At 42.4% G+C, this 24,445-nt stretch overlaps 1 long non-coding RNA gene across 2 annotated transcripts in view; it reads right to left on the bottom strand.

The window, feature by feature from the left end:
- The window catches only part of LOC140848485 (uncharacterized), an 86,472-nt gene that overhangs the window by 53,723 nt on the left and 8,304 nt on the right, over window positions 1-24,445 (bottom strand). Inside the window, exon 1 of one of the 2 annotated variants that reach the window (XR_012129474.1) lies at window positions 3,974-4,047. The exons of the other annotated variant lie outside the window; for it this stretch is intronic. This is a non-coding gene — a long non-coding RNA (uncharacterized lncRNA). Of the gene's footprint in view, window positions 1-3,973; window positions 4,048-24,445 lie in introns of those variants that run through there. 2 annotated transcript variants of the gene reach the window in all.

Raw genomic sequence — 24,445 nt, 5'->3', positions numbered from 1 at the left:
TCATAATTGTTATACTTAAGTGAACTAAATAAGTGTGGCAAGTAAATACCTTTTTAATTGTGTGTTACAGTGTGTATACCTATCTACAGCCTAGAAATCTTTGTAGTAACGTAAAACCTTAAAATTTTACTGTTAAAAAGATATACTTTGTGCTTAGTGAGAGATTGTGTTATAAAGCTCATAGTTAACATACATTATAAAATGTTCATAAATTTGCCAATCCAAATAATGCTAATGTAACAGTTTACAATAGCCTGCCTCTCAGTGTTCACTAAAAATTGAAGTACCTAATAGTTTTAAGTTCTAATTAAAACTACTTAAAGTAATAAGGAAAACATTTCTGCATACTAAAGAATATGTCTTAATAAAAGAAAGTAACTTTGTTCTGAAGTACAGCTGTTTATTTAGAGAGAGAACTCTAAATATAAAAAGGAAAGTTGTGGAAAGCTTGTGGAAAGATTCAATATGGTCATGCTATATAAAATTAAAGCAAATGAACCTTGGTATCAAGTACACAGCAAAATTAGAATTTTGTTTTCAATTAAAAAGACTAGGTTTTCTTAACTGTTAGTCTGCTCTTAATATTGAAAGATTGCAAAAAGTTCTCTAATTGTTTTATCAAAGCAGTTTCTCATGCTTAATGTCTCAATGAGTTGTCAGAGTATTTAAGAAAATAAGATCTTAATGTTAAAAAGACTAAAAGCTCAAGTTTGCTAACAACTGTGTAACCTTCTTTATTTGCCTTTGAGGTATTTTGTTGTCATTCTAGTTAAATAGATAAGTATTGCTTCATGGCAACCTATAATCCTATTTAAGCAAGTGCCAAAGAAACTTTCTTCTGACAACTTCCCAAAATCAAATTCAAAAAGGTACTTTTACCTCTAGTTAACTCTGATATTTTCCAGAGGGCCCCTGGAACATGTCATTGTTGGAACTTTTTCTCATTGGAGAAAGTATTTGGCTAATTTAGCTTATTTATCTGATATATAATTACCTACTTAATTACCTAGAAAGCACTGTCAAAAAGAATGATGCTAAACTTTGTTACTGAATGTTTTGTGTTACAGAAATATCCAAATTTCCTTATATCAACTGTCTTATAGTAAGCTCTCATCAGATCTTTAACCATTGTAATTTGTGAGTCTTTTGTCATCTATACTCACTGTTTTATTACTTCTAAACTAGTAAAAAACTAGATTTCAGCAGAACAAGTATTAATTACATAAAATTAAGTAAACTAAAGAAAATGATTTTATAGCTTTTTGTTTCAAATGTTGTTGATAAAGTATTTTAAGCTTTTTCTCTTAAGCTGACAACAGTTTAGTAAATAACTGCCTTATAAGCAGAATTGAAACTTTATCTTTCTCTCTACCTGATCCCTCCAGAATTTAAAAACTCTCAGTGACTATTTTTATATTTCATGGCAGTATATGTATTTGCATAAGTTCAATAAGAACCTGCTTTCCTTGTAAAAAAAAAAAACTAATTAAAAATACAGGTTATATTACCAAAGCTTTGACTAGAACGTCATACCTGAAAGACATGTGTGTAAATTCAAATATGAACAGACAGCTTTAAATAACTAAAATTAACTTTATAAAGCCAACAAAGCCCCTTAGAAGAACTGGCCTAGTACCTTGCTTACAGAGTTCCCAGCAGCCTTACCAGGTGAGTAAAAAAGTCACTTCCTATCAAGTGCAAGAACCTCAAAATATCTTAGAAACCTCGAGAAGAGAAGAATTCACCCAAATCTACAAATACTGCAGGCAAAATCTGATAGCAAGTCTGGCTTGGCTGTCTAGCCTCGAGAAGCCTTTAAAAGTTCAATCTGAAATTCCTTATAAAAAGTTCCAGCAAAGCACATTTAAAAGAGACTATGTAATCAATTGCTCTTCTTGCTGCACTTATGCAAATAATCAAGCCAACTGTTAATTATTTTCTTAATCTAGCTACTTTTAATAAAAATAAAAGTAATTTTAGATAAAGTATTATTTCAATAATGCAGTCTTATCTATACTAAATCCTAATACTAGTCATTGAGATGTAAACTCAATCCAGAATTTCAGTTTCCCCATGATACCTGGCTATAATTCTCAAGTAAACTCTTCATATTTCTAGTTCTCATATTCAGCCATGCATTCTTAATCTCATCAAGTTTATCCTTCCAGAATAAATGTGCCAACCTTCCGAGGCCCTTTCAACTAACCAGTGATAAAAACCTAGCTGCACCTTTACTGTGCCCCTTCTCAGCAAGAAGCAGCCAAAGCAGTCATTGCCCCTTTTCCCTAGCAGCAGCTAGAGTCTCTATCTATAGAAGTAAAAAATGAGACAAGAACCACGAGCTTAGAATGAAGTGAAAGCCTCTGGAAAAAGCAGAGCAGAATATTCACAGTCAGAGCAATGTAGCTACATACTACACCACCACCACCACCACCCCCCCCCCACCAGATGCCCCTTGTCAGCCAAAAATAGCCAGATCAAATCGTCGCCCATTATAACCAAAAGGCTGAAATGTAAGATTGAAAACACTGGGGAGAGTAGTGAGCACGTCAGACCCTGATGACGTGCCAAAGTCCCCAGCTGCTGCCCCCTCCCAACCTGAAAAATGTGCCTTAAGCTAGCCAATCCTTGTGCAGCTGTAAATCTAAGCTCTCCCTCCCCCTACCTTCTTTAAAAACTTGCTGCCTGCTCTGCTGAGTGTAACTTCCCCAGCCTGTGATAGCCAGACTGCAGAACCTCGCCCAGGGCATTCAAATAAACTGCCTAGCCTTTTGTTACCTCTCTTCACCTGCTTATTTCAGCTAAAATTTATCTTACACTGCTTAGGAGGCTAACATTACTAGGGAACTCAACCAGAATGATCAAACTAATTTCTGAATTTTCCCTTTAGGCAGTCTCTCCAGGAAATGTTCTCTGAGATACAAAGGAAAAGCAGCTTGAAACATATTTAGGTTATGTCTGTATAATGCCACCACAACTAATTAAAGAATGAAAACATCAGGGAATCAGGCCTTTGTTTTGCTTACATGATAAAAAACAGCCTAAATCATTCAACATATTAAATTAGATATTTTGGCACCATGTAGACAAAACCTTGGCTATCTAATTAGGGAGTCAATTTCCTTTCCTCTTTCCTTAGCAACCTGGTTTCTGTTTATTTATTACCCAATCATTAGTCATTTCTACTTGGATGACCAGGTATAACTTAGGTAGTATAGGTATCGTTCCAAAGTGGTTAGCCCTGCCTCATACTGTCGTGCAATTCTTTTGCCCTCAAAATTTCATGTGATATAAAAAGTTAATGGGCATGGCAGTTGAAATTATTTGACAGGCATAGGCAATGAAGAAACACAGACTTTTTTTTAAAAAGGGTTCGTTTCTTTGTTAGCTAATTTACAGCAGTTCTTCAGTCATTGCCACATGTGAATAAAACAGCCTTAATTGACAGCAAATGCTGCTTGTTAAAATGCCCACAAACTGTGGTGAAATGTAAAACATAAGAATACCTGTACTCACAGTGCATTTGGTTGTAGGGTGGGGACGGAAAGTGGAAATAAGACCTGTAAACAAGTGACAGGCTTCCTCAGACGGAGGTTACTAATTAAACACACTAATGCTGTTCCTTGCCAATATGTTTAGCTTCTTCCTTAAAAAATGCTTTCTAGAGGACAAAGGCTCATAAGTTTTGCTTTATTTCACAACATCTGGATCATCAAATCTAGGTGGTGAAATTGCTTCTTCATTGACAGGAGAGTATTATAATATACTTTGTCTTGTAAACGTTCTTCTGGGCTGACCTCAGTAGTATCTTGAATGAGGCAAATACCTCCTGTGACTTTTTTAGTATAGCATTGTGAGGACCACCTTTCTTTCCAGACATTCTTTTGAAGAGCACCACTTCCTTCTGGTATCTCTTTGTGCATTCCTCGTTCTTTAAATAAATGTTTAAGCGTGAACGGAAGAAGAAACCCACCTTACTTCTTTTTCCCTCAGCCAGGTTTCTCCAGAACAATTGACTAAATTACACTGAAGCTGAAGTTAAGAAGCCCCGCACTCTGTCCCGGGAAGGCCAAGTGATATTCCCTGCAGAAATGACAATAGGCATGAATAATGTCCGTTCAGTTTGAAGCTGCAGTTGATGTAAATGGATTGTTAATGAATTTTTCTATTTATTTTTGTTTTGTTTTGGCCTCAGTCAATGAAGATAAGCAGTCAAGATGATAAGCAGTGGATCTTTGCTGATTCTATCGAAAATCTAATTAAAAGGTTCTGCTCATCTTAGATTATAGTGGAATTCTAAAGTAAGGATGCTTCCATTAGGACAACCATAATTCAAAACAGTGCTAGGAAAAGAAGTGGTGTTTAATTGTTTGTCAATAGGCTATTGTTTAGTGTTATTTACCTCAAATCAAACTTGCTCAAAGACAAATGCTCATGCTTTTATTAGGCTGTACTCTGTGACATGGCATTAAAATAATATAAGGACTAATAAATCAAAGTGAAGGGATTCGAACCACAGCATCTAATCTTTCTGGGCATCCATGATATACAAACGATTACTTTTTATTAAAATTCTCAATAAATAAAATAACATGCTTAAAGGCAAGAAAATAAATTGTTTGCCATTAATCTTGAACAGACCACCATTTTTACTATTTGTGTTAAGAATGTTAGGTAGAAAGATAGACATGAGCAGACGGGGAAAGGGAAGATAAGATTCAAACAAAAAAGCCACCCAGATAACATTCAAAGAAAAAAATGCCCAAACTGCTCAGGTAGGGGGTCCTATGTGAAGACAGGCCAGTAAATGAACCAACTCCACCTTGTCAGTCAAAGAGGCAACTCCAAGCCAGAATGTAACATAAAGGTCTCCTGCCTGATGGATCAGAGCCTTGGTCTACCTTGACTCTGGCCTGCTCCTCCCTTGGAGTGTATTCAAATAAATCTTTCGCTCTGCTTTGCTGTTGTGTCTCTGCCTTTCAATTCCTTGTTACGGTGTGGACAAGGATAGAGGAGAAAACTCAACCAGTAACATTTCCATGTAGAAGGCTGGAACTGTCTTTACTGTCATGATTTCCAGTGTTTATACATTGCTTTGGACATGTATAACTATCCATGGGTTTTTTACACAAGTCCTTCCCCATCCCCATTAAAGATTGTATTTATTTATTTTTTGCATTCTCATAAAACTCAGTGTTACTTCCTAGTGTGTGGAGACTCAGTGAATGACTAGATGAATAGGTAGGTGGAAATGTTGGAGGTTTGCTGTTGGTGTCAGAAAGGCTGGGCAGATCAGCATTTGTGTCTGGATGCTGACCTAGCATCTCACTTTAATTCTTTATTTTCCCTCTTGTTGTGATGCTCCTTCACCTCCTCCTAATTTCTTCAGGCAACTAAGAATTTATAAGCACTATTCAATGTAAATTAGAGATACATTAATTGTACTCCCGGTTTCTTCCTTCAATAAATTTCCTGCCTGGTATGTGAAAGGAAAGGAGCGACACATAGCAGCAATTCACCGGAGAGTTCCGCTTTATTAGGGAAAGGTGCTGGGTTATATAGGAGGGGGCATGATTGATTGAGGTGTCACTTCTACGGGGCTGGTGGCTGTTGGCTAGGTGCTGGGATTGGGAGGGGGGCGAGAGGTGATTGGGTTTCAGGTGGCGCCGGCGGGAACTGAGGACCCCGAAGAGAAGCCGGAAGTTTGCCATCTTACTGGTGGGGACCCTTCATTCCCCCCTTTCTCCTCTATGGGTTTGTGGACGTTGCTTTCTCTCTGACTGCTTCTTGCTGAACAGGGGCGTAGAAGGGAGTGAGGGTTTGAGGATTGGGAGGAAAGGGTTGATAGGATTCCCCACAGTAAGGATGAGTAGATGTGGACTTCTTCAGGTTGGAAATTAATGAAGGTTCTTTGTAACTATAGGTCGAGGACCTGTTGATTCTAATGGTGCTAAGAGGATATGGGTGTCAGGAGCTAGGCGTCTGCGGCTATTGTTTCCAGGAACAGTTTCCAGTGGAGAGAGGGGTCCATCTCAGCATGTGGTGAGGAGGTCACGTGAGGGTGAGGGATCTTCTGTGGCCAGAAGCTGGTAGTTCCTGAGTAAAAGCTGGTTGAAAGCTTGATTAGGCATTTTTCCGACTTGGGATTTGATGAACTTTATTATACAGGGTAAGAAGAGACAGGCGAGAAGAATGATTATTATGGGGCCTGCAATGGGCCAGAGCCAGGTGAGGAGGGGGTTTGTTAGTATTGACGAGAATGGGTTGGAATTGGAAGCAGAGTGGAGACTGGAGGCAAGGTCGGTGAGTTTGGTAATGTCAGTTTCTACAATGCCAGATTCGTTGATGTAATAGCAGCACTCTTCCCAGAGGAAGACGCAGGTGCCGCCCTTCTCGGCTGTAAGCAGATCTAGGGCCCGCCGGTTTTGAAGGGTGACTTTAGCTAGCAAAGTGACCTGTCTTTGGAGAGAGGCTAGAGAATCGGCAGTGGATGTCAGGGCTCCCTCAAGTTTGGCGTTGAGATCTCTAACTGCCTATAGAGAGTGACCCAAGGCTTCTCCCGAAAACCCTGCCCCAATGGCTGAGGCGATCAAAGAGCTACTGACTATGATGGGAAGGAAAGCAGCTCTTTTTGTGCACGAGGGCAAGGGAGGTTGGAGCTCAAGGAATTCTGCCATGCTGTAAAGTGTTAACTGTGGGATTAGGGTGATGAGAATGCAGGGTGTATCGGAGTTGAGAGGCAGTGAGTTGAAAAGACTGCCATTACACTAAAAGAAGTGTCCTGGTTGCGTAAAAGTCTTAGAGCCGGAGGTAGGGGTGTAGATAGAGAGGCAGTGAAGTGCGCTGGAGGTGGGTGGAGTTGGGCCTACACAGTGGTGGATGGTGAGATTATCTGCGTATTCTGGTTCCCATAGGGGTATGTCTGCCAGGGGACAGAGGGGTTGTCTTTCTGCATGGAAGGAGTAGTTGGAAATATTAAGGGGCATGGCGGCCAGCAGTGGGCGCTGTAGTGATGCGCACAAGAAACAATTGGCTGTGTTAAGGGTGTGGTTGAGAAAGATAGTGGTGTCCTGAATGAGCTGTAATGAAGAGTAGGAGAAATGGGAAGAGGGGTGGGGATAAGAAGATGAAGAGGCACTATCAAGAGTTTGGATAATGACTTTTTCGGAATGTCTGCTATCTGATGCAAATTGAGAGATCTGGGAATGAGAGGGAACATACTTTCGAGAGATATGAAGGGTACTGTGGGGGGTCGAGGACTCCCCGTAGTAAACTGAGGCTGTGACTCTGGCAGCCCATCGAGAGTCCCAGGGATCTGGGATTGATAAGGAGAATGAGCCGTTGGGATATTTCATGAAACGGTTGGAGGAGTAATACTGTGGGTACTGGAAGTTACCTATGTAGTGAATGGTGCAAGACTAGTAGGGACATCTCCTGTAGGTATCTGGCCATTGCCTGCAATAGGCTTGTTTTTGGTCATAGAGGAAGCAGAGGTAGGGAGAATAAGGGTAGCTGCTAGTGAACACTTCGGTGGAGGGAGGAAAGTGGAGGTATAAAGGCTCAGAGCAGCTTTTCAGAGGGCAGTCTGGTATGGCAATGAGGGCAGTAACTTTTGTTTGATGCTGTGTGTAAGTCTGTCTGACTTTGAATCGCCATACAAAGGAGGCTGGGGTGGTGGGGAAGACAATAGGAATGAGGAAAAAAAGCGAGAGAGCAGTAAAGGAGGAAAAAGTCATGATTCGGGTATGGATGGCAAAGGGGGTGAACGGGATTTTGGAGGAAAGAGGACAGTAAGGTCAGGAGTCTGGAGGGAGGGAGAGTCTGTAAACTTTTGTAGGTTAAGAGATCTTTTAGGTGATGTGGGGACAGAATGGTAAGGGGTGCCCTGAATGTCAGTTTATGAGCTTCTTTCTGCAAGAGCTGTCCAGCGGCTAATGCTCGTAGGCAGGGGGCCCATCCCTGAACTGTGGGGTCTAATTGCTTGAAGATATAAGCTACTGGGGCAAAGCATATTGGCCTAGGACTCCTAGAGCTTGACTGGACCTCTCATGAATGTACAATGAGAAGGGCTTTGACAAATCAGGAAGATGGAGAGCTGGGGCTTCTACAAGGGCTTGACGGAGCTTAATGAAGGAGTGTCGGGGTGAGGAGGATAATGGTTTTTTAGGGGGGCTCTTGCTGAGGTTGTATAGGGGTCTTGCTAACAGGGTGCAGGGAGAAGTTAGGGATCTACGTTCTAAAATATCTAGCTAGGCTTAGAAAGGGCCTAGAAAGGAAAGGATTTTTGTCTTGGTTTTGGGAATGGGCAGGTCAGAGAGGAGCCATTGTCTTGGTTTTGGGAATGGGCAGGTCAGAGAGGAGCCATTTTCTGTCTAAGGTAATGGACTTTCTTTGTTGAGATAGAAGGAATCTGAGGTAAGTGATAGGAGGGGAAGAGATTTGAGCTTTGACGGGGGATACTCGGTAACTTCTGGAAGCTAGAAGGTTAAGTAGGGAGGCAGTGTCAAATTGAGACTGTTCCCACGAGAGACTGCAGAGTAGAAGATTGTCTATGTATTATAAGGTGGACTTGGAGTGATCATGATGAAACTGTTTGAGGTCCTGAGCTAGGACCTGTCTAAAAATATGGGGACTATCTCGGAAGCTTTGTGGCAAAACTGACCAAGTGAGTTGTTTAGAATGTCTTGTGTATGGGTCCGTCCAGGTGAAGATAAAAAAATCTTGGGAGCAGGGGTCTAGAGGGATAGAAAAATGGGTCTTTGAGATCTAGGACTGAGAAGTGGGATGCTGAGGCTGTATGGATTTGTAACTAAGGGATGGATAGGGACAATGGCTATGTTGATGAGGCAAAGGTCTTGGACAAGGCGGAAAGATCCGTTGGTTTTTTTAACAGCTAATATGGGGGTATGTCTTTGAGATCTAGGACTGAGAAGTGGGATGCTGAGGCTGTATGGATTTGGAACTAAGGGATGGATAGGGACAATGGCTATGTTGATGAGGTGAAGGTCTTGGACAAGGCGGAAAGATCCATTGGTTTTTTTAACAGCTAATATGGGGGTATTAAATGGGGAGTGAGTGGGTCTGCTTGAATGATGGGTTGGAGGCCTATGAGGGCTGAAGTGGTTAGGGGGTATTGGGCCTGACAGATATACTGAGAGGGGTCACATAATTTGATAGAGGCAGGGGGACATAGGGCCACGGAGGGGCTTGTAATGTCCCAAACTTTGGGATTTACAGGGTGTATGAGGGCAGAACCGGAGCTTTCATTGGGTAGAGGGGGGTCGTCGGCTATGAGGGCCATCAGAAAGGGAGTACTGGGGGCTGTGGGAGTGGATATAGTTATGGAAACGTGGAGGAGGGAAAGGATGTCTCATCCTAGTAAAGGGATGGGACACTGGGGCATAACCAGGAAGGAGTGGGAGAAAGGTATGGGATTGTCTTGGATTGTGCATAAAAGGGTGGGTGGGGGGTTTAATGGGAAAATATGTTTACCTCCTACTCTGACTATAGGAGTAATGGCTGGCGTGGTAGGGCCCCAGTATTCTCACAAGACTGAGAAGGTGGCTCCTGTATCTAGGAGGAAGGAGATGGGGTGACTGTCTACTGTTAAAGTAACCCTGGGCTCCTGTTTGGTGATGGAAATGGTCAGACGAGAAGCCCCCGGGCCCCATCAATCTTCTTCTGCCAGCCCCACTACGGCGGGCTTAGGGTGGGGGTTGTTTGTCCAGCCTCCCCTTCGGGTAGTTGGGCAATCAGACCCCCAGTGGCCCTTTTTGTGGCATCTGGGGCATGGGGTGGTAAGAGATCTGGGGGAGGGGCACGCCCTTGACCAATGTCCCTCTTTTCTGCACTTGAAACAAGCTCTTGGGGGGGCTTGTTTGTAGAGGGGTGCCCAGGTTGTGGTTTTATCAGCTGGGCCAACATCTGGAAATTGGCCTGATCAGCCTTTTGTTTACGGCATTCTTTCTCCTCCTCCCGCTTATGGAAGACTTTAAAGGCCACTGTTAGGATCTCAGTCTGTGGGGTAGCGGGGCCCTGTTCTAACTTTTTGAGTTTAGCTTTAATGTCGGGGTAGCCTTGAGCTAGGAAGTATGTCATAAGGACATGTCTTCCTTCAGGTGTTTCTGGGTCCAGGCTGGTATACTGTAATAGGGCTTGAGTGAGTCTGTCTAAGAACTTGGAGGGGATTTCATCTCTCTTTTGAATTATGTCTTGGAGCTTTTGAAAATTGACTACTTTACAAGCTGCCCTTTTTCAGACCTGCTATTAAGCAGGAGGCAAAAATATCTCGAGAGCGGAGACTCATGGTGGTGTTATAATTTCAGTGTGGGTCTTGTTCGGGGACAGCAGTGGGGCCAGGGGAATAGGTGGGGTCAGTCCTGTGGGTTTCAGTAGCCTGCATTTGGGCGAAGTCCTAAACTCGTCTACGCTCTTCAGGGAGGAGAGTATTGGCCAGGAGCATGAAAATGTCATGATGTGTGAGGCTGTAAGATTGGAGGGTGTATTGAAACTCCCTGATGTATGTCATGGGATCAGTGGAAAAGGAACTTAGGCGTTTCTCTAGTTGGGCTAAATCTCTTAAGGAGAAAGGGATGTGAACGCACACGCTGCCTTCGGATTTTGCTACTTCCCAGAGGGGTCGATAATTTTGGGAGGCTCTCGGGACTGAGTCTGAGGGGGACTGAAGGGTTCTGGCTCAGTCTGTGGGGGAGTGACGCGGTCTAGCCGTGCCTAGTCGAGCAGGTCCTGAAGTGCAGAAGGGGGGCAAAGAAAATAAAGGAAGATAGAATCGGACCCACATGTCACCAGCTAGCAGCCCAGCTGCTTACTTCTGCCGCTCTAGTTGGGCTTGAACTCATGACTGAATTAAGAGTCCCATGCTCTACTAACTGAGCTGCAGCAGGGCTCTAGTTAATTGCTTATGGAATACGTAAACAGAATGTTCTTTGTTCTCCATTCCTGCCACATCTGCAAGTGGGGGAAGGGCATATTTAGAAGCAGGGGCAGTGTTTCTACACATCTTCAAGGTCTCCCTATTTTCAGAGTGAGGAGTCTTGGCAAGATATGTTTTTGTGGACAGATAACTTCTAAGGACTGCACCGGTTGTTCTCTAGCTTGTGCCTTCCCATGCTGCGTTCAGACATGGGGGAAGGTGCTTTCCCATTCTCCCTACAAACATGTGAGAAGACAAAGGCGGTCCCTAACAGGGGAGAAACAGGTGATGAGGGCAAAGATGGAGGAGGCTCTTGGGACCTAGTTAAAGGGGGGCTGAAAGGCTCAGGCTTAATCTGCAGGGAATGAAGGTGGAGGAGGTGAGATGGGGGAGGAGATGGTTGGGGAGGAAGGGAGAAGGGCTGTTGTAGGAGAAGAAGGGGAAGGGAGTGAACGGGAGGCTTCTGCGGGGGCGGCGGCTTGCAGGCTAGGAGAACTTGGGAGGGGGCGGGGAGAGGAGGAGGCGGAAAGCTTCCATATAGGGAATCTCCTTCCATTTTTTCAGGCACTGGCAGTAGTTAAAAAGATCGCGAGTGATGTTAGGATCAAGAGTTCCCCCTGCAGGCCATTGGTTTTTATTGTCTAGGGGGTATGTCGGCCAATCTTGGGAGCAATATTTACGGAGAAGTTTTGGTTTTATATCAGGCATCAGGGAGAGGGTAGCCAGATACTTAAGCAGGCATTCAAGAGGTGAACTTTCAGGGAGGGATGAGGAGGCTCCCATGGCTAAAGGACAGAGAAGGAGACAAACAGGGGAAGATGAACGGAGATCCTCGGACTGGAAGCAGACCACAAGGAGACAAAGGGCGTCCCCGATGATCCTTGGTGGTCTGCGGAAACTCGTATATGAGTCGGAATTTCTTGGAAAGTGTGGGTCGTCACCCAGACTTCCCTAAGAAGGCAGAGTGCCGGAGTCTCGAGGTACCTAGCGCTAGGCGTTTTCGGCGGATGGAACAGAAGGAGGAGGGGGGGAAAAGGGAGCATTCTCATCTACAAAGGAGTCACCTCGTTTATGGCTGTTGGAGGGGGGTGCCTGAGTGTCCGCCACAGCCGTAAAGGCTTGAGGCGGGGATTTATGGCTGTTTGGGGAGGGGCCTGAGGGTCCGCCGCAGCCGTGAAAGCCTGAGGCGGGGAGAGTTCCCTCCTCATCCCCGAGCGTCAGGGCCTTGCCAGACAATCACGGTCAATGGCACTGCGATAGCTTGGGGAAGAGTGGCCCACCCCGGGGAAATTTTGCTTAAAAACTTTCAGCACTGATGGAAGGGATGGTGAATGCGTTTGACTGTTGGAGGAGGGGCCTGAGCGTCTGCCGCAGCCGTAAAGGCTTGAGGCAGGGATTTATGGCTTTTGGAGGAGGGGCCTGAGGGTCCGCCGCAGCCGTGAAGGCCTGAGGCGGGGAGCATTCCCTCCTCATCCCCGAGTGTCAGGGCCTTGCCGGACGATCACGGTCAATGGCACTGCGATATCTCGGGAAAGAGTGGCCCACTCCAGGGGGAAAACTTACCTAAAGGCCAGAGAGGAGTGGTGAGTGTGATGAGCCAGCGCCAGAAAAAGAGGACGAGGGCAAGCTGCTGCTGGTGTCGGGGGAAGACGGGGCCCAGTTGGGGTGTCCCGTCTCCCGGGTTTCGGCACCAATGAAAGGAAAGGAGCGACACATAGCAGCAATTCACCGGAGAGTTCCGCTTTATTAGGGAAAGGTGCTGGGTTATATAGGAGGGGGCATGATTGATTGAGGTGTCACTTCTACGGGGCTGGTGGCTGTTGGCTAGGTGCTGGGATTGGGAGGGGGGCGAGAGGTGATTGGGCTTCAGGTGGCGCCGGCGGGAACTGAGGACCCCGAAGAGAAGCCGGAAGTTTGCCATCTTACTGGTGGGGACCCTTCAGTATGGAAGATAAGACAATACAAATATACACAAAGTAAAAAGTTATATCCTAAGAATAATGCAAATGAAATTGTATTGCAGTCTCCATCTTTTCAATGACACCATTATTTACCACATTTCTTTAATTCTAAAAACAGCAAAGATTTTAAAGGCTTATCAATTTAGGAATAGGATTTTGAGAAAAGATATTATTAAAGTGTACACATTTTAAGAAGTACTCAGCAATAGCATACACTTACCTGTTAAATTGTGTGCCACATTGTTCAATATTAGCATCTAAGCCATGAAACATTCAAAGTCTAAAGATTATGAATTTTGATCATCAGTGGTTAGGCATAACATCACAGTGATAACCAGTGTATATAATCCCAATCTCTTTAGCAATTTTCAGAACAACAGTATAATTTTGAAATTCAATGGATAACTATAGTCTCTTCTCCATTTGTAGTTATTTTGTTTTTTATATGGTGGCTGATTAAATGTATTTTAGTGCCTCAGGACTCAAAAATTGGTTCCAGAAACTTCTAGCTCTGGGAAGTCTATGATCAACTCCAAAACTGTTGGCAATATTATTAGGAAGAAAGACTGACATGAGCAGCCCTGGAAGGGGAAGATGAGGTTCAAGGAAAAAGGTAAGTTAGGGGGTCCCACCTGAAGACAACATAGGCTTTGCAGGGATATAATTTCCTTGCCTATTGGGGCCAGGCCAAACTGGTCCCAGTCAGATAAGAACACAGGGACAAACAAAACTAAGAACTGCCCAACCACACCTCATCATAACTTCATTAAAATAGAATTGTAGCTTTGTTCCCACTGAGCCCCCATGGGCTTTTCTGTGTGCATTTTGGGAAAAGACATGCACACCAAAAGGAGTGTGTGTATAACTAGAAACGTCAATCAAAGAGGCACCTCCCAGCTAGGACATGCTAAATAGACCCTCCCCTAAAAGTCTGGGTCCTTTGTTTATATTTACTTGGGTCCACTCCTCCCTTATTCAAATAAACTTTCACTCTTTGCTATTGTGTCTCTGCTTTCAATTCTTTGTTTTACCAGGGACAAGAACCAAGAACAAACTTGACCCACAACATATTTGGTGACATGACTCAGATGCTACTCCTTGTAAGCCATATGCACCTCATCCCCTGGAGGTACTACTTATCTAACATCTGGGGGCCCTTCCTCTCCTTCTCTATTTCTCATGGACAAAAACAGGCACAACCTGCAGGCATGGGTCAAGCATTAAGTATCATTAGAGTGCTCGCTGCAAGAAGACTCCAATGACCAGATAAGTCAGTCACAGATGGGGAAGATTACATTAGGCATCTCCAACTGCAAGACAAAGTCTGTGCAACAGAGGAACACAATAAAAAACGCCCACTTCCAACCCTGTGGAAAATCCCAAAACAGTATTTATTATGACCATATAGAAGACTAACTTTTCTGTGTTCTTGAATTTCTACTGCTTGTTGCATTTCTCTTACTCCTCACTTTCTGTGTTATCTGTAGACTAGCCACAAAAAGAGCCCCAGTAAATTCAAAAAGATTGAAATTCTACCAACCAACTTCTCAGATCAGAAAGGTTTAAAACAACAAATAAATTGTACAAAGAAAACAAAAAGCCTCACAAACACATGAAGGCTTAACATGCTCCTAAATAATCAATAGATCAATGACCAAATTAAAACAGCAATTTATGAAGACAAATGATAACAACAGCACAAAGCCCCAACATCTGTGGGACACAGCGAAGGCAGTTCTAAGAGGAAAGTATATAGCAATCCAGGCCTAATTAAAGAAGGAAGAAAAATCCCAAATGAATAGGCTAAAGTAAAAATTATAGAAACTGGAAAAAGAACAAATGAGGCCCAAAGTCAGCAGAAGGAGGGACATAATGAAGATCAGAGAAGAAATAAATAAAATTCAGAAGAATAAAACAATAGAAAGAATCAATGAAACTAAGAGGTAGTTCTTTGAGAAAATAAACAAAATAGATAAAACCCAAGCCAGACTTATTAAGAGAAAAAGAGAATCTACACACATAAACAGAATCAGAAATGAGAAAGGAAAAATCATGATGGACACCACAGAAATACAAAGAATTGTTAGAGAATACTATGAAAATTGATATACTAATAAACTAGGTAACCTAGAAGAAATGGACAACTTCCTAGAAAAATATAACCTTCCAAAACTGACCAAGGAAGAAACAGAAAATCTAAACAGACCAATTGGTAGCAACAAAATTGAATCAGTAATCAAAAAACTACCCAAAAACAAAACAGCCGGGCAAGATGGAGTCACTGCTGAATTTTATCAGACATTTAGAAAAGATATAATACCCATTCTCCTTAAAGTTTTCCAAAAAATAGAAGAGGGAATACTGTCAAACTCATTCATGAAGACAGTATCACTCTAATACCAAAACCAGGCAAAGACCCCACCAAAAAAGAAAATTACAGGCCAATATCCCTGATGAATGTACATGCAAAAATACTCAACAAAATATTAGCAAACTGAATTCAAAAATACATAAAAGGATCATACACCATGACTAAGTGGGATTCATCCCAGGGATGCAAGGATGGCACAACATTAAAAAATCCGGGGGCGGAGCCAAGATGGCGGCATGAGCAGAGCAGTGGAAATCTCCCAAAAACACATAGAGCTATGAAAATATAACAAAGAAAAATCTTCCTAAAATAGAGCCCACAGGACACAGGACAACATCCAGACCACATCCACACCTGAAAGAACCCAGCGCCTTGCAAAGGGGGTAAGATACAAGCCCCCGGCCCGGCCGGACCCGAGCGCCCCTCCCCCCGGCTCTCGGCAGGTGGAAAGAAACCGGAGCGGTTTTTTTTTTTTTTGGCGAGTGCTTTTTGGAAGCCTTAAAGGGACAGGGACCCCATTGCTAGGGAGGCAGGGTGGCAGGACCGGTGAGCAGGTGCCTGGGACCGGCACTTGAGGACGGAGGAAATCACGCATTTTTCCCCTTTTTTTCCCTCTTTTTGGCGAGTGCTTTTTGGAAGCCTTAAAGGGACAGGGACCCCGGTGCTAGGGAGGCAGGGGGGTGGGACTGGTGAGAGGGTGCCTGGGACCGGCGCCTGAGGACAAAGAATATCCCGCGTTTTTCCCTGCGGGACCGGTGGGCGGGTGCCTGAGACCGGCATCTGAGGACGGAGGAAATCGCACGTTTCCCCCCTTTTTTTTCCTCTTTTTGGCGAGTGCTTTTTGGAAGCTTTAAAGGGACAGGGACCCTGGTGCTAGGGAGGCAGGGCGGCGGGACTGGTGAGTGGGTGCCTGGGACCGGCGCCTGAGGACAAAGAATATCGCATGTTTTTCCCTGCAGGACCAGTGGGCGGGTGCTTTTTGGAAGCCTTGAAGGGACAGGGGCCCTGGTGCTAGGGAGGCAGGGCAGCAGGACCAGTGAGCAGGTGCCTGGGATCGGCGCCTGAGGACAAAAAAAAAAAAATCAAGTGTTTTTTCCTTTTTTTTTTTTTTTTTCTGTTCCCTCTCTAATTGTTGCTGTTGTTGTTTTGGTTAGGAGAGTGCTTTTTGGAAGTCTTAAAGGGGCAGGACAGGTCACCTAGACCAGAGGCAGGGAATCTGGGGATCTCTGGGCACTCTAACCCCCTGGGCTGCAGGGAGCACAGAGGCCCCTTACGGAGATAAGTAGCCTCCCAGCCACTCCCCCTCCAACGGGGCTCCACCATTTTGGAGGAGCAGCCCCAGCCAGGCCACGCCCACAGCAACAGCAGAGATAAACCCCATAGCAACTGGGCAGGAAGCAGAAGCCCTGTCTGCACACAGCTGCCCAGCACAAGCCACTAGAGGTCGCTATTCTCCCAGGTGAGGAAGGCCACAAACCAACAAGAAGGGAAGCTCTTCCAGCGGTAACTTGTACCAGCTCTGCACACTATCTCTATCACCATGAAAAGACAAAACTACAGGCAGACAAAGATCACAGAGACAACACCTGAGAAGGAGACAGACCTAACCAGTCCTCCTGAAAAAGAATTCAAAATAAAAATTATGAACATGCTGACAGAGATGCAGAGAAAAATACAAGAGCAATGGGATGAGATGCAGAGAAAAATGCAAGAGCAGTGGGATGAAGTCTGGAGGGAGATCACAGATGTCAGGAAGGAGATCACAGAAGTGAAACAATCCCTGGAAGGATTTATAAGCAGAATGGATAAGATGCAAGAGGCCATTGAAGGAATAGAAGCCAGAGAACAGGAACGTATAGAAGCTGACAGAGAGAGATATAAAAGGATCTACAGGAATGAAACAACACTAAGAGAACTATGTGACCAAGCCAAAAGGAATAATATTCGTATTATAGGGATACCAGAAGAAGAAGAAAGAGGAAAAGGGATAGAAAGTCTCTTTGAAGAAATAATTGCTGAAAACTTCCCCAAACTGGGGGAGGAAATAATCGAACAGACCATGGAATTACACAGAACCCCCAACAGAAAGGATCCAAGGAGAACAACACCAAGACACATAGTAATTAAAATGGCAAGGATCAAGGACAAGGAAAGAGTTTTAAAGGCAGCTAGAGAGAAAAAGGTCACCTATAAAGGAAAACCCATCAGGCTAACATCAGACTTCTCAACAGAAACCCTACAGGCCAGAAGAGAATGGCATGATATACTTAATGCAATGAAACAGAAGGGCCTTGAGCCAAGGATACTGTATCCAGCACGACTATCATTTAAATATGATGGCGGGATTAAACAATTCCCAGACAAGCAAAAGCTGAGGGATTTTGCTTCTCACAAACCACCTCTACAGGGCATCCTACAGGGACTGCTCTAGATGGGAGCACTCCTAAAAAGAGCACAGAACAAAACACACAACATATGAAGAATGGAGGAGGAGGAATAAGAAGGGAGAGAAGAAAAGAATCTCCAGACAGTGTATATAACAGCTCAATAAGCGAGCTAAGTTAGGCAGTAAGATACTAAAGAAGCTAACCTTGAACCTTTGGTAACCATGAATCTAAAGCCTGCAATGGCAATAAGTACATATCTCTCAATAGTCACCCTAAATGTAAATGGACTTAATGCACCAATCAAAAGACACAGAGTAATAGAATGGATAAAAAAGCAAGACCCATCTATATGCTGCTTACAAGAAACTCACCTTAAACCCAAAGATAAGCATAGACTAAAAGTCAAGGGATGGAAAAACATATTTCAGGCAAACAACAGTGAGAAGAAAGCAGGGGTTGCAGTACTAATATCAGACAAAATAGACTTCAAAACAAAGAAAGTAACAAGAGATAAAGAAGGCCACTACATAATGATAAAGGGCTCAGTCCAACAAGAGGATATAACCATTCTAAATATATATGCACCCAATACAGGAGCACCAGCATATGTGAAGCAAATACTAACAGAACTAAAGAGGGAAATAGACTGCAATGCATTCATTATAGGAGACTTCAACACACCACTCACCCCAAAGGATAGATCCACCGGGCAGAAAATAAGTAAAGACACACAGGCACTGAACAACACCCTAGAACAGAAGGACCTAATAGACATCTATAGAACTCTACATCCAAAAGCAACAGGATATACATTCTTCTCAAGTGCACATGGAACATTCTCCAGAATAGACCACATACTAGCTCACAAAAAGAGCCTCAGTAAATTCCAAAATATTGAAATTCTACCAACCAATTTTTCAGACCACAAAGGTATAAAAGTAGAAATAAATTCTACAGAGAAAACAAAAAGGCTCACAAACACATGGAGGCTCAACAACATGCTACTAAATAATCAATGGATCAATGAACAAATCAAAATAGAGATCAAGGAATATATAGAAACAAATGACAACAACAACACTAAGCCCCAACTTCTGTGGGACGCAGCGAAAGCAGTCTTAAGAGGAAAGTATATAGCAATCCAGGCACACTTGAAGAAGGAAGAACAATCCCAAATGAATAGTCTAACATCACAATTATCAAAACTGGAAAAAGAAGAACAAATGAGGCCTAAAGTCAGCAGAAGGAGGGACATAATAAAGATCAGAGAAGAAATAAACAAAATTGAGAAGAATAAAACAATAGCAAAAATCAACGAAACCAAGAGCTGGTTCTTTGAGAAAATAAACAAAATAGATAAGCCTCTAGCCCAACTTATTAAGAGAAAAAGAGAGTCAACACAAATCAACATAATCAGAAATGAGAATGGAAAAATCACGACAGACTCCACAGAAATACAAAGAATTATTAAAGACTACTATGAAAACCTATATGCCAACAAGCTGGAAAACCTAGAAGAAATGGACAACTTCCTAGAAAAATAAAACCTCCCAAGACTGACCAAGGAAGAAACACAAAAGTTAAACAAACCAATTACGAGCAAAGAAATTGAAACGGTAATCAAAAAACTACCCAAGAACAAAACCCCGGGGCCAGACGGATTTACCTCAGAATTTTATCAGACACACAGAGAAGACATAATACCCATTCTCCTTAAAGTGTTCCACAAAATAGAAGAAGAGGGAATACCCCCAAACTCATTCTATGAAGCCAACATCACCCTAATACCAAAACCAGGCAAAGACCCCACCAAAAAAGAAAATTACAGACCAATATCCCTGATGAATGTAGATGCAAAAATACTCAATAAAATATTAGCAAACAGAATTCAACAGTATATCAAAAGGATCATACACCATGACCAAGTGGGGTTCATCCCAGGGATGCAAGGATGGTACAACATTCGAAAATCCATCAACATCATCCACCACATCAACAAAAAGAAAGACAAAAACCACATGATCATCTCCATAGATGCTCAAAAAGCATTTGACAAAATTCAACATCCATTCATGATAAAAACTCTCAGCAAAATGGGAATAGAGGGCAAGTACCTCAACATAATAAAGGCCATATATGATAAACCCACAGCCAGCATTATACTGAACAGCAAGAAGCTGAAAGCATTTCCTCTGAGATTGGGAACCAGACAGGGATGCCCACTCTCCCCACTGTTATTTAACATAGTACTGGAGGTCCTAGCCACGGCAATCAGACAAAACAAAGAAATACAAGGAATCCAGATTGGTAAAGAAGAAGTTAAACTGTCACTATTTGCAGATGATATGATACTGTACATAAAAAACCCTAAAGACTCCACTCCAAAACTACTAGAACTGATATCAGAATACAGCAAAGTTGCAGGATACAAAATTAACACACAGAAATCTGTAGCTTTCCTATACACTAACAACGAATCAATAGAAAGAGAAATCAGGAAAACAATTCCATTCACCATTGCATCAACAAGAATAAAATACCTAGGAATAAACCTAACCAAAGAAGTGAAATACTTATACTCTGAAAACTACAAGTCACTCTTAAGAGAAATTAAAGGGGACACTAACAAATGGAAACTCATCCCATGCTCATGGCTAGGAAGAATTAATATCGTCAAAATGGCCATCCTGCCCAAAGCAATATACAGATTTGATGCAATCCCTCTCAAATTACCAGCAACATTCTTCAATGAATTGGAACAAATAATTCAAAAATTCATATGGAAACACCAAAGACCCCGAATAGCCAAAGCAATTCTGAAAAAGAAGAATAACGTAGGGGGGATCTCACTCCCCAACTTCAAGCTCTACTACAAAGCCATAGTAATCAAGACAATTTGGTACTGGCACAAGAACAGAGCCACAGACCAGTGGAACAGATTAGAGACCCCAGAAATTAACCCAAACATATATGGTCAATTAATATTTGATAAAGGAGCCAAGGACATACAATGGCAAAATGACAGTCTCTTCAACAGATGGTGTTGGCAAAACTGGACAGTTACATGTAGGAGAATGAAACTGGACCATTGTCTAACCCCATATACAAAGGTAACTCAAAATGGATCAACGACCTGAATGTAAGTCATGAAACCATTAAACTCTTGGAAAAAAACATAGGCAAATACCTCTTAGACATAAACATGAGTGATCTCTTCTTGAACATATCTCCCCGGGCAAGGAAAACAACAGCAAAAATGAGCAAGTGGGACTACATTAAGCTGAAAAGCTTCTGTACAGTGAAAGACACCATCAATAGAACAAAAAGGAACCCTACAGTATGGGAGAATATATTTGAAAATGACAGATCCGATAAAGGCTTGACGTCCAGAATATATAAAGAGCTCACACAGCTCAACAAACAAAAAACAAATAACCCAATTAAAAAATGGGCAGAGGAACTGAACAAACAGTTCTCTAAAAAAGAAATACAGATGGCCAACAGACACATGAAAAGATGCTCCACATCACTAATTATTAGAGAAATGCAAATTAAAACTACAATGAGGTATCACCTCACACCAGTAAGGATAGCTGCCATCCAAAAGACAAACAACAAATGTTGGCGAGGCTGTGGAGAAAGGGGAACCCTCCTACACTGCTGGTGGGAATGTAAATTAGTTCAACCATTGTGGAAAGCAGTATGGAGGTATGCGTCAAAATGCTCAAAACAGACCTACCATTTGACCCAGGAATTCCACTCCTAGGAATTTACCCTAAGAACGCAGCAATCAAGTTTGAGAAAGACAGATGCACTCCTATGTTTATCGCAGCACTATTTACAATAGCCAAGAATTGGAAGCAACCTAAATGTCCATCGGTAGATGAATGGATAAAGAGGATGTGGTACATATACACAATGGAATACTACTCAGCCATAAGAAGTGGAAAAATCCAACCATTTGCAGCAACATGGATGGAGCTGAGAGTATTATGCTCAGTGAAATAAGCCAAGCGGAGAAAGAGAAATACCAAATGATTTCACTCATCTGAGGAGTATAGGAACAAAGGAAAAACTGAAGGAACAAAACAGCGGCGGAATTACAGAACCCAAAAATGGACTAACAGGTACCAAAGGGAAAGGAACTGGGGAGGATGGGTGGGCAGGGAGGGATAAGGGGGGGAGAAGAAGAAGCGGGGTATTAAGATTAGCATGCATGGGGGGGAGGGAGCAAGGGGAGGGTGGGCTGCACAACACAGAGAGGACAAGTAGTGACTCTACAACATTTTGCTAAGCGGATGGACAGTAATCGTAATGTGGTTGTTAGGGGGGACCTGATATAGGGGAGAGCATAGTAAACATAGTATTCTTCATGTAGGTATAGATTAAAAATTAAAAAAAAAAAAAAGAAAGAAAGAAAGAAAGAAAAGGGGGATTACTCCTTGATAGAATAAAACTATTGGTAAATCAAAGATCAACGCATGCTTTAAATATCCTTAATGTTATTCACTTAAAGGGTGTCAGATGATCAGCTATGGAGGTACTCTTTTCTGATAATATTCCTTTCTCTTAATAATAATAAAAAAAAAGCAGTTACTGTGCGCTGACCTCCAATGAGTTCTGCACAGTGGTATAGAGAGCATGTCAAAGTGTGGGCAAAGGGTCTGTTTGTTTCTATGCAGAAGATCAAGGCCTAGCTTGGATACCCAGAAAATGAACTAAGATACGATATGAGGAGGAGCTTCCGGCATCAGCACTCTCTGGAGGACTTGTGCCGGGGGATGATCATCAAAAAGCCTCCACAGGGATCTGGACGATGCTGCAGTTGTGGCTGCATCTAGCCCACCGTCTCCTGGACTTGCCATAGGAATGAGGAGGGAGATGTCTAGGCTGGCATGTGCATACAGTGAGACAACGAATTTGACCGGATCTGTACTGTTGGAACTCAACCAGGAGTTGGGAGGGGTGCAAGTTGTAGCACTCCAAAATCTCATGACTATAGACTATCTACGGTTAAAAGAACATATTGGATGTGAACAGATCCCAGAAATGGGCTGCTTTAATTTGTCTGATTGTTCAAGTACAGTTGGACAAAATCCATCATATCATAGATAAATTTTCACAAATGCCTAGGATGCCTAAATGGTTTTCTTGGCTTCACTGGAGATGGATGGTAATTATAGATTTGCTTTGTTTATGTCACCGTATTCCTATTATGTTAATATGTGTGTGCAAATTAGTTAGTAGTTTAAAACCTATACATACTTAAGGTACTATACAAGAAGATATGTCAAAGAAATAATCAATCCTCCCATGTTTCTTTCCATATGCTACCTCTATAGCTTTTCTTCTTCCTTCCTAATTACAACCCTTAAATAGAATTCTTGCCTCATATCGAATTTACCGAGTATCATAATTCCTCCAGTTGGTAAAGATACCTCGAGACAAGTGCTGGGCATAGAAGCCACAGGGCATAAATCTGCAAAGAAGTAAAAAGCTAACCTTTTCAAACAATATGGCTTCTCTCTCACTTACCAACTTTACATTTCCCTGTATGGCCCCGGAAGATGGCTGGTTAGCCAGAGACGGGTAAGATTCCTCAAGGGAGGAACAACCTAAGACAGGCACAGTCGCATGGGGGCCAACAGGTGAGAATTTGGGGATCAACAGAGGTGAGGCTCAGAACCTCACCCCCGCTGCTTTGAGAGAAATCTTCTGCATCCGTGGATGTCTTGCTGCCCTTGTCTAGCCTGGATTAATACTTAGTCCATAGGCACACACCTGATCATCTGATCATCTACATTTGCCCTCTTACAGCACTAAACTATGTTTTCTACCTTTATCTTGCATCTACCTACCACTTCAGCATTTTATTAAAAATAAAAATAATAATAATAATAGAGGGAGTAATGTGGGATCAACATATAAATCAAGTACAAAAATCAAATGAATATTCATATTTGACCTGATTGTGTATGGGTCATAATGCGTGATCAAAACCGAAAGTTTCTGTGATGAATGCCCTTGTACTGTTCACCATGTAAGAATTTATTCACTATGTAAGAATTCGTTCACCATGTAAGAACTTGTTCGTTATGCTTCAGAAGATTGGAGACTGATGAGAATTAGGCTTGAGATGGATTAATGATTGTACATTGAGCATTGACCCCCCATACTGAATTTTATTGTTGTTAACAACCATTTTATCAATAAATATGAGAAATGCCCTCTCAAAAAAAAAATCCATCAACATCATCCACCACATCAACAAAAAGAAAGACAAAAACCACATGATTATCTCCATAGATGCTGAAAAAGCATTTGACAGAATTCAACATCCATTCATGATAAAAACTCTCAACAAAATGGGCATAGAGGGAAAGTACTTCAACATAATAAAGGCCATATATGATAAACCCACAGCTAACATCATACTGAACAGTGAGAGGCTGAAAGCTTTTCCTCTGAGATCAGGAAGAAGATAGGGATGTCCACTCTCTCCACTGTTATTCAACATAGTACTGGAGGTCCTAGCCATGGCAATCAGACAACACAAAGAAAAGGCATCCAGATTGGCAAGGAAGAAGTTAAACTGTCCCTGTTTGCAGATTACATGATATTGTACATAAAAACCCTAAAGAATCCACTCCAAAACTACTAGATCTAATATCTGAATTCAGCAAAGTTGAAGGATACAAAATTAATACACAGAAATCTGTGGCATTCCTATACACTAACAATGAACTAGCAGAAAGAGAAATCAGGAAAACAATTCCATTCACAATTGCATCAA

Source organism: Manis javanica, chromosome 3 (genome assembly GCF_040802235.1).
Source record: "Manis javanica isolate MJ-LG chromosome 3, MJ_LKY, whole genome shotgun sequence".
In the NCBI taxonomy this organism is placed as follows: Eukaryota; Metazoa; Chordata; class Mammalia; order Pholidota; family Manidae; genus Manis; species Manis javanica.
This window is presented reverse-complemented; position numbering and strand designations above follow the sequence as displayed.